At 38.9% G+C, this 10996-nt stretch overlaps 1 pseudogene; it reads right to left on the bottom strand.

The window, feature by feature from the left end:
• Positions 1-8988: 8988 nt before the first annotated feature.
• LOC110314548 lies at positions 8989-10746 on the bottom strand (annotated as a pseudogene).
• Positions 10747-10996: the final 250 nt, after the last annotated feature.

Below are 10996 nucleotides of genomic sequence, written 5' to 3'. Positions count from 1 at the left end.
TTACAAAAGTTTGGCAGCCAGGCTGTGGTGGTACTCACTTTTAATCCCAGGAGGCAGAGGCAGACAGATCTCTGTGAGTTCAAGTCCATCCTGGTCTACAGAGCTAGTTCTAGGACAGCCAAGGCCATACAGAGAAAACCTTTCTTGAAGAAAACAAAAAGGAAACAAAGTTTGCAATTGGTAGAAATTTCACACCACATGATTTAATTCAACATAGTATATATGACAAAGAGCCTGGTACTTGTCAGAATCAAATTATGGGCTGTTTAGTTAGTCACAGCACGGCATGGATACTTAACTCAATGTTCCAGAGAGAGAAAGACAGAGACAGAGACAGAGAGAGACAGAGAGAAAGAGCACAGGAGCATTGGAGTAAGCTCAAAGAGTTTATCTACAAGAGGTGTGGCCTGCTTTCTTCAATCTGTGTGAGATCTGGCTTCTTAAAGTGAGGAGCCTTTTAAAGGGGACAGCTCATAATCTAACAAGTTGAATTCCAGTAAACTAGTCCATACCCACAGTAGTGTACTGAGATGAACGGAATAAAAGTCCCAGGGAGAGATGTCCTCTCTTGTGGTTCTGTGATGCACACAACAGATACCAGATGATATGTTGGTGTGGGTCCATGCAGTCACAGTCTTAAGTGTCTATCACTTTTTGGGTGTCCAGATGAGGGAGTCAAAATCTGACTTTGGTAAGGCATTTCCAATAAACTCTTGAGCCTGGTTTACCCTGATATGATTTTAATATATCTACTGTACCCCCACTGTTTCAACTCACCCCAATTAACATAGAGTGGCTCCTTTTCCACTTCCATTTCTAAGTAGAGATTATCTTTGTCTCATAGCCAGGGTACTGAAAATTTCAAAGTAACGTGGGGATAGTTAGGCCTATGGCAATGACAATGGTGCAAAAATTGTCTCTAGTTAAAAACATGGATGAGTCATAGGAACTTTCCCTAGGATTATCCCCATTATTACATTCTGCCTTCTTACCCCCATCTGCAAGCAATCTTGAAAAATGCTAGGGCATTTAGGAAGTAGAGGATAACGAAAAGTGAGACTCTTATTATGTAGCTTTTGTGACCTAATCATCTATGGCAGGAGTGGGATGGACTTTTTAGCCTCTTAGCTATTGTGGGACCTCTCATATTTCTGCAAGTAACTCCTCATTCAAGATTCTGTAAGTGTCCGGTTCTGTGACACAGAGCTCCATACCCAAATACTGCTAGGAGAGAGCTGTTTTCCCAGGAGTGCCAACACACCTTTGAGCAAAGATAAGACCACCACTTCTGTGAAAATACCTGGCCCAAGAGGGACCCACCAAGAACCATTGGGACAGAGGAACCAAGGAACAGCCAGGGACAGGATCCTTCTGGTTTCCATCTGTACCCAGAGCTGATCCTGTACTGTAGCTCACCATACCCAAATTTGTCCTGGAGAGACCTGGTCTCCCAGAAGTACTGACATACAGGCTTGCAGGAGGGATAAGCCACAGTTAGAGACAGCAGGACCAGCTAACATTATAGATAACCAGATGGCAAGAGGCAAGGGCAAGAACATAAGCAACAGAAATCAAGGCTACTTGGCTTCAGTAGAACCCAGTTTTCCCACCACAGTGAGCCCTGGACACCCCAACATGCCAGTAAATAAAAAATCTGATGTAACATCACATCTCCTGATGATGATAGAGGAAGTTAAGAAGGACATAAATAATTCCCTTAAAGAAATACAAGGAGAACACTTGTAAACATCTAGAAACCCTTAAAGAAGAAACAAAAATCCCTTAAAGAATTACAGGAAAACACAACCAAACAGGTGAAGGAATTGAACAAAACCATTCATGATCTAAAAAACGGAAAGAGAAACAATAGAGAAATCACAAAGGGAGACAACCCTGGAGATAGCAAACCTAGGAAAGTGATCAGTAGTCATAGATACAAGCATCATTAAGAGAATATAAGAGATAGACGAGAGAGTCTCAGATGCAGAAGATGCCATAGAAAACATTGATACAATAGTTAGAAAAATGCAAAATGCAAAAAAGCTCCTAACCTAAAACATCCAGAAATTCCAGGACACAATGAGAAGAACAAAACTAAGGATGATAGGTATAGAAGAGAGGGCAGATTCCCAACTTAAATGGCCATTAAATATCTTCAACAAAATTATAGAAGAAAACTTCCATAACCTAAAGAAAGAGATGCTCATAAACACACAAGAAACCGACAGAACTCCAAATAGATTGGACCAGAAAAGAAATTCCCACCATCACATAATAGTCAAAACACCAAATGCATAAAACAAAGAAAGAATATTAAAAGAAGTAAGGGAAAAAGGTCAAGTAACATATAAAGGCAGACCTATCAGAATTACACCAGACTTTTCACCAGAGACTATGAAAGCTAGAAAATCCTGTGCAGATGTCATACAGACCCTAAGAGGACACAAATATCAGTCCAGGTTACTATATCCAGCAAAACTCTCAATTACCATAGATGGAGAAACCAAGATATTCCTTGACAAAACTAAATTTATACAGTATCTTTCCTTAAATCCAGCCCTACAAGGGATAAAAGATGGAAAGCGCCAATACAAGGAGAGAAACCACCCTAGAAAAAGCAAGAAAGTTATGTTCTTTCAACAAATCCAAAAGATACCTACACAAACATAAAAAGAACATCAAAAAAAAAAAGCAGGAAGTAACAATCACTATTCCTTCCCCCAATAAAAAGGCATAGAATAAAAGACTGGATACATAAACAGGACCCAGCATTTTCCTGCATACAGGAAATGAACCTCAGTGTCAAAGCCAGACACTACCTCAGAGTAAAGGACTGGAAAACAATTTTCCAAGCAAAAGGTCCCAAGAAAGAAGCTGGAATAGGTATTCTAGTATCGAATAAAATCAACTTTCAACCAAAAGTTAACACAAAGAATAAGGAAGGACACTTCATACTCATCAAAGGAAAAATCTACCAAGAAGAACTCTCAATTCTGAACATCTATGCTCTAAATGCAAGGGCACCCACATTCATATAAGAAACTTGGCTAAATCTCAAAGCACACATTGTACCTCACTCAATAATAGTGGGAAATTTCAACACCCCACTCTCAGCAATGGACAAATCATGGAAACACAAACTAGACAGAGAAACATTAAAACTAACAGAAGTTATGGACCAAATGGATTTAACAGATATCTATAGAACATATAGTTCATCCTAAAACAAAAGAATAAACCTTCTTCTCAGCACCTCATGGTACCTTCTCCAAAACTGACCATATAATTGGTTAAAAAACAGGCCTCAACATATACAAGAAGATTGAAATAATCCCATGCATCCTACCAGATCACCATGAACTAAGGCTGGTATTCAATAGCAACAGAAAGCCCACATGTACATGGAATCTCTACTTAATGATAACTTGTTCAAGGAAGAAATAAAGAAAGAAATTAAAGACTTTTTAGAATTCAATGAGAATAAAGATACAGCATATCAAAATTCATGGGACACAATGAAAGCAGTGCTGAGAGGAAAACTCATAATTCTGAGTGCCTCAATAAAGAAACTGAAGAGAGCATACACTATCAGCTTAACAACACACCTGAAAGCTCTAGAACAACAAAAAAAAAGCAAATATACCCAAGAGGAGTAGATAGCAAGAAGTAATCAAACTTCTTGGTTATAGACTTATAGGGCTGAAATCAACCAAATAGAAACAAAAAGAAGTATAAAAAGTATCATCCAAACCAGGAGCTGGTTCTTTGAGAAAATCAAGAAGATAGTTAAACCTTTAGTCAGACTAACCAGAGGGCACAGAGACAGTATCCAAATTAACAAAATCAGAAATGAAAAGGAAGATATAGCAATAGAAACTGAGGAAATTTAAAAAAATTATCAGGTCCTACTAAAGATGCCTATACTCAACATAACTAGAAAATCTGGATGAGTTGGATAATTTTCTAGACAGATACCAGCTACCAAAGTTAAATCTGGATCACATAAACCATCTAAACAGTCCCATGACCCCTAAAGAAATAGAAGCAGTCATTAAAAATCTCCCAACCAACCAACCAAACAAACAAACAAACAAAACAAAAATGCAGGACAAGATGGGTTTAGTGCAGAAATCTCTCGGACCTTCAAAGAAGACCTAATACCAATACTCTTCAAACTATTCCACAAAATAGAAACTGAAGGAACACTGCCCAATTCATTGTATGAAGCCACAGTTACTCTGCATATTCTTCCTTGGAGATTGAATGGTTTCTGTCTAATCAGGAACTTGTCACAAATTCCTTTCATAGAGGACTTAATAAGAGATTTTTCTACTTCTATCATGTTTATTGTTCCAAAAGTTTAAAAACTGAAAAAAAAATAAAACAAAGAGGGCTGGGAGAAAAAGATTCTGTAACTGTCTTAGGGTTTTACTGCTGTGAACAGACACCATGACTAAGGCAACTCTTATAAAGACTACATTTAATTGGGACTGACATACAGGTTCAGTGGTTCAGTCCATTATCATCAAGGTGGTAACATGGTACCATCCAGGCAGGCATGGTACAGGAGGAACTGAGAGTTCTACATCTTCATCTGAAGGCTGCTAGGAGAAGACAGGCTTCTAGGCAGCTAGGATGAGGGTCATAAAGCCCACACCTATAGTGACACACCCCCTCCAACAAGGCGACACCTACTTCAAGCATATATAAACCACTACAGTAAGCCTAATAAACCCGTTAACCAATTTTCCAAGCCAAACTTAAAGGAGTGTTTATTTTGCTCTCTGCATGGTGCCCTATCTGCGATGAGAAGACATTTGTTTTTCCATACTCCCAGTTGACACAACTCCACATAAGTAGGATCTTTTTTGCTTTAGTAGGGTCTGACTAAAAAAATCTTTTTCTTAAGTGAAGGTAATCAGCATAACGAAAACTATGTAATATTTCTTTACTCTATTTCCATTTTCTAGAGTTGGGAAAATATACTTCTTTCTTCCATGGGATAGACTTATAGGTAACTGATGACAGAAAATTTTCATTTTTCCTCAATTGCTTTGGACCTGGGGAATACAGGTTGATGGTAAGAAAGTAGAGTAATAAAAGGATACAGATTTTATTATACACTAATTATGGCTAATATTGTACATTTGACCTAAGAGGAATGAACATAGCTTTTAAACCACAAGACATGTGGAAGCTATATGATTCGATCTGTAATCCATCTGCTTTTCATACAACTTTTAGTTTTCTTGGTATGATTTCACTTGGGGTTGAATCTTGGCAAAGCCTTAGTCTGACAGCAGTTTTTAAAATATAGAATGTGTGAAAAGGAGAAAAAGACCTGTCATGTTTCTCAATTACAAAAGCACAGGGCATGGAACAGCTCCATTACTTCCCTTTTCTTTTCATGAATCCAGGCAGACAAAGAGGGGAGGGTTAGAAGAACACACACTTTTTAGACAGAGAAAACCCCACAACAACAATAAAAACCCTAAAAACAAAAAACAAAACAAAACAAAAAACCTAGAAAACCTTACTCTACATAACTAAGTGAGGTAACTAATCATTGGCCTTCCAGAAGTCAAGGAGGCCACACAGTTTGCAGATATGTTCAGAAGGGCTCTTTCTGCCATGATATTTCCCCAGTGTCTGTTGCCTTCTAAAGCCAGCAGAACTATTTATTTCTTTCAACTTTGAGAGAAGCTCTGTGAGCCTGTTATGCCATCTGCTTTGAAAGCCCCTTAGTCTTATTCCTCTAGGACTTTTCCTTCCTCTTGTTTCACTTTTTAGTTATCAAAGCAGCCAGAGAGCACCAAGTCATCAGGGCCAAAGGGCCAACTGGATGGAGAGAAGAGAGCTGAGCAATAGGAGGGAACCTAAGGACTGTAGAAAGTCATCAGGTCAGCTAACCTGTGTGGAAGCAACAAGTTAATTCTGGCTTCAGTGTGTATGTGTGTTGGGGGGCATGTTGGTTCAGAGGAGAGAGCTAAAAGCAGGCATCCAGCATAGCTGAATGTGAAGGGGAGTGTGAAGTGTCTTTACCTGAGAAAAACAGAGAGACAGAGAGAGATAGACAGACAGAAAGAGACAGACACAGAGAGACAGATGTTTCTCTCAGTCTTCCTCTCTCCTTCCCTCCTTCCCCTCCCTTCCCCCTCCCTATTTATTCATATGGGGACTTCAGTTCATCGGTATTTTGGCTCCCACATTCATTGTGGTTTTCCCTGCCTCAGTTAAAACTCTGGAATATTCCAGCCCCATTCCTACCCACTCCCACACATAGACCCTTCCAGAGGCATCTTTCATAGGTGTTTAAATGCAGGCAAATTTTCATCATGAGGTGGGGTGTGGAGTGTCGGGTGGGGAGAGTGGCATTAAAGGTGTTATAGGGTCAGGTGGCCTTGTGAGAAGCTAAGTTTGGTGACTGGTTCAACCAGATAACTGATTTCTCTTTTGGCTATATACTTTACCTATTTTTTTTTGTCTTCTCTTCTTCACTGTCAGTCGTTTCCCCTACTCCAATTATTATTAGTCCCCATTACTTCTGCTGCCTTCTAATTGTTGAATGGGGGAAAACAGGTTACACAGACCAGGTGTGTATCTGTTCTGTGGAGCAGTTCCCAGTGTGGATTGTTTCTCCATTTTTTATTGTCTCCCTTACTCCCCAATGCTAGGAATTAACAAAAAAAGCAGGTATGAGCTCAACAGTACCTAATGTTAATCCTTAAAGTAATGATTTTCCTTATGGCCTATCTGTGCAGAGACTAAACTTAATAACTATGGTCATGGAAGATTCAATTTGCAATTCTGAGTATAACTTACCTTTTAATTTGCATTTTGGCTTAAGAAGAGCTATACTTCAGTGTGTTTGCATTATCATCATCATCACCACCATCATCATTACAATTACTATTTGTGTGTGTGTGTGTGTGTGTGTGTATGCGTGTGCGTGTGTGTTGTATAAACAGTGTATATGTGTGCCAGGGCTTGAATATGGAGGTGAGAGGACAACTTTGCAAAGTCTGTTTTATTGCTCCTTCTACCTTTATATGGGTATATGGGTTCATTCATCAGGATAACATTTTATGCACTTTACCTGTTGAGCATCCTTTCCTGCTCTTCTCTCTCTCTCTCTCTCTCTCTCTCTCTCTCTCTCTCTCTCTCTCTCTCTCTCTCCTAAGTCAATTTATTGACTCAGGAGTCACAAATAATTATGCCATTGTACGTTGAGAAAATTACTTTAGAATGATCTTAGATCCACATCTTTTAAGCCTGATATTTTATATGTTGCTTCCCTTAATTCCAAAGTTTTATTTTCCTAAGGATGTAGTAAAAGGATAGTACAACAAAAATAGATTTTAATAGCAGCCACGGATAAGTAAAAAATGAATTGAAAAGCTATCAATCAGGAGAGGAGAAAATGGCTGTCTTGACAACTTTATTCCTATGAATTTAAATCTAAGAAGTTCTGTTGAATTAAAATTATCACAAATGTAGCAAAGTGCTGGCAAGTTGGCTCAACAGGGAAGGTGCTTGCCACAAAGTCTGATGAACAGGTTTGATCTGCAGGACTGAAACCATAGAAGCAGAGAACTAGCAGATGGACGTTGTCCTCTGACCTCCACAGGTACACCATGGCATGCATAAACATACACATGTGCACACAGGCATTCTTGCACATTCTATCTATCTATCTATCTATCTATCTATCTATCTATCTATCTATCTATCTATCTATCTATCTATCCATCCATCTATCTATCTATCTATCCATTTGAAAACTATATATATACTTTTCATAAAGGACTCTAGTATATATTTCTGATCTGTATTCCTAGGTTCTCTTCATTCCATGGAGAACAGAACCCCCTTCTACATCACATACATGAAAAATTAGAAAGAAACATGAGATCAGAAATTTGCGATATGGATAATGGTGCTATGGAGATTTTACATGTGTTGTGTGCTGAAGAAAAGAGTTAGGGAGGTTATTTTGTTTGGGGTTGTTTTGAAAAACAAGGCTTCTCTGTGTATGCAGCCTTATGACCTGGAACTCATTCTGTAGATCAGCCTAGCTCCAAACTCAGAGATCTGTCTCTTCCTCTCAAATGCTGGCATGAAAGGTGTCCACCACCATACCCAGCCTGATCTACTTTCTAGAGATATACATTTGCTACTTGAAAATGTCAGATCCATAAAGGACAGGAGAGATGGTTCAGTGTATAAGAGTATTTATTAAACTTCAGCTGGGATATATGACAAAAAATTTTAAATGATAAATAAATAAGACATTTGTTCATTTCTCATCTTCCACATTGTGCCTCACAACAATGTGTAACTCCAGTTCTAGGGGAACTGACATCTTCTGACATCCAGGGGCACCAAGTATGCACAAAGTGAACATATATCTATGCAGACAAAACATTCATATACATCAAATAAATAAATATAAAAAGAATGTAAAGAATGTTATATATGTGGAATGATACAATACACAGTTATTGCCTCTGGCTTTTAGATATCAAAATGCTTTTGTGATTCACTAATAAGATAGTATGTATGTTCTAGTTTCATTTATCTGGCTTGATAAATACCCAGAAGAAAAGCAGTTTAGGGAAGAAAGGGTGCTTGGGAGTTTATCACCTATCATTGTGAAGAATTCAGGGCAGTCAAAAGTAGAAAGAAATTCATACATAAAAAGAAATGCATACATTCATGCTTACTATGTAACTCACATTCTCCACTCTTGTATGTTACATTTCTCAAATTCAGGAAATGATATAGCACACAGTGGAGTAGGTCTTCTCACTTCAAATCTTAGGGTTTTACTATTGTGAACAGAAACAATGATGAAGGTAACTCTTTTTCTTTATTTAGCATCCTGATGTCCAGGAGAGCCAGACCCACAGCAGGGCCCTCAAGACTCCAAAACTCTTGTTATTCTTCTAGGCAAGCTCATGTCCATTTTCTCAAAGTCCAAGGGGTTTGTCAGGAGGCAGGCAGGGTCTGTGCCTCTCCAGTTGTATGAACTTAGTGGCTGCACGTGATCAACACACTGTAGGAAGTGGTGCACGTGTTTGGCACAGTTGCCAACTGCTGCCTCATCCAAGTGAAGACACTCCTTAAAGGCTTCAAACAGCTCAGCACAGGCCTGTCGGATCTTGTAGATGATGGGGTGGGAGGACTTGCAGCAAGCAATGCTCGTCTTAAGGGGGTGACAATCTCGATGCCACAACTCTAGCTGGACTGCTACACATTGGCCATACTGATCCAGATCCTGGCTGCAGTATCAAGCAGTGACTTCCAGGGCTGCCTGAATCTCCAGGGGAATTCAGAAGCTGATCAATCAGGGAGAAGAACGAAGGCAACTCTTATAAGAACAACATTTAATTGGATCTGGCTTACAGGTTAAGAGGTTCAATCCATTATCATCAAGGCTGGAGCATGGCAGGAGGAGCTTAGAGTTGTACATCTTATTCTGAAGGCAAACAGGAGAAGACTGGCATCCTCAGGCAGTTAGGAGGAAGCTCTCAAAGCCTACACCCAAAGAGACACACCTCATCCAACAAGATTACACCTATTCCAACAAGGCCACACCTCCAAATAGTGCCACTTCCTGGGCCAAATATATTTAAACCACAACAATGATTCTCCTAAGACATGCCCACAAGCCGACCCAATGTAGACAATCCCTCAGTCCCACAGATATGCTCACCAGTTTTGGATTTTAGTTTATTCCAGATGTAGTCAAGTTGAGAACCAAGAATAGCCATCAAACCATTTAAAACTTTTGATAGTCTTTTTCTTATTGAATTTCAACAGTTGTTTGTGTCTTCCCATATATGATTTGTATTATTATATCCTAGTCTTTAGCTTGTCTTTAATTTTTAACCATTTCTGTTGAAGCAAAACAATTAATTTTAATAATTTCTGATTTCTACAACTTAAATCATAAAGCTCATATTTTTCCTATTTTATTTTAGAAGTTATATAGTTTTAATTCTTCTATAACAGTATAGGATACATTATAAATTAATTTTTGTATGCAGCCTTTAATTTTTTCTTTTGCAAGTGGATTTCTAATTGTCCCCAAACCATGTAGTAAAAAGGCTGTTCATTTTCTCATTGAACCGTCTTGGTACTTTTGTTGAAAGTGAATTGACCATAAATGAGAGGATTTATTCCTGGCCTCTCATTGATCCCACATTGTCTAACTCCTGTGGCTTTACAGTAAATATTGTAAATGTTCCAATATTTGTTGGAACATACTTTAAAAAACCTTTTCTAGGTCTTTTGAATTTTGTACAACTTTTAGAATCTGTTCAATTTGTGTAAAATACTCTGCTTGGATTTTTATACAGATTATACTTAGTTTATAGATCAGTTAGGGAGAGAAATGGCATTTTAATAATGCAGAGTTTTCTAGTTTAGAGTTATGGAATGTTCCTTATCTGCTAGATTTCTGCCCTACTCTGTAATTTTCTCAGCAGTATTTTATAGTTTTCAATACATAAGATATTAGACATTCTTGTTCAATTTGCTCCTGAGCAATTTAGTTATTTAGGTGATACAGGAGATAGATTTTTTTTTAAAAAAAAATTTTAACTGGATATTTTCTTTATTTACATTTCAAATGTTTTCTCCTTTCCAGGTCTCATCTTCCCAAACCCTCTACCCCATCCTGTACCGCCCTGCCCCTATGAGGATACTCACCCACCCACCTACCCACTCCTGTCTTCCTGCCATGGCATTTCCCAAAACTGGGGCATCAAATACCCTCAGGCCCAAGGACCACTCCTCCCACTGATGTCCAACAAGGCCAACCTCTGCCCCATATGCACCCAGAGCCATGGGTCCCTCCATGTGTACTCTTTGGTTGGTGGTCTAGTCCCCCGGGAGCTCCAGGGGTTCTGACTGGTTGACACTGTTGTTCCCTCCATGGGGTTGCAAACCCCCCTCAACTCCTTCAGTCTCTTCTCCAACTCCTCCATCAGGG

The sequence above is a fragment of the Mus pahari genome, chromosome X (genome assembly GCF_900095145.1).
Source record: "Mus pahari chromosome X, PAHARI_EIJ_v1.1, whole genome shotgun sequence".
NCBI lineage: Eukaryota > Metazoa > Chordata > Mammalia > Rodentia > Muridae > Mus > Mus pahari.
The sequence above is the reverse complement of the archived record's forward strand: the minus strand, read 5'-3'. Positions and strand labels throughout refer to the sequence as shown.